This window comes from Propithecus coquereli, unplaced genomic scaffold, assembly GCF_000956105.1.
Source record: "Propithecus coquereli isolate 6110/MARCELLA unplaced genomic scaffold, Pcoq_1.0 Scaffold59, whole genome shotgun sequence".
Taxonomy (NCBI): domain Eukaryota; kingdom Metazoa; phylum Chordata; class Mammalia; order Primates; family Indriidae; genus Propithecus; species Propithecus coquereli.
In genome coordinates, this window is record NW_012151840.1 from 6,558,004 (window position 1) to 6,558,496 (window position 493).

A 493-nucleotide genomic window follows, 5' to 3' on the forward strand; every position below is an offset into this window, starting at 1 on the left:
CTACAGAAATGTAAACACAAGTAAAGATGCAAGGCTTCTTAATAGAAAAGATTTAATACTTTGAAACTATGGATAATGTCCGAGGTACTTCTGTTTGGCTTTGACTCCTTACTGTCTTGTATCCAGCTATCTGTATCCAAAGAGCTGTCTTTAAACTGTTTAAAGATATTGTATATGTCACTGAGCTGTGGATTGTAGTAGGAAAATTCATTTCACACAGTTCTTTTATAGCTAAGTGAGAGTTAACTCTTAGATTAAGCTGGCTGTTAATTATAATTTTCAGGCCCTAGCTCCTGCAAATATCTGGTGAATTTAATAGACTTGGCCTTAGATAATAGCTCTTACTTTATATCATACAAGTTAATTAACCTTTTTAAGTCTCAGTAGTGTCCTTATGTATACAATGGATATAGTAATAGTACTTAAATTCAGAGGTTTGTTTTTTTGAAGATTAGATAATGCACAATAAGCACATAGCCCATGATTGACACAT

General features: G+C 32.7%; 1 protein-coding gene across 1 annotated transcript in view; it reads left to right on the forward strand.

The window, feature by feature from the left end:
- Nucleotides 1–493, forward strand: part of ARNT (aryl hydrocarbon receptor nuclear translocator) — a 60,655-nt gene that overhangs the window by 47,881 nt on the left and 12,281 nt on the right. The window lies entirely within an intron of this gene.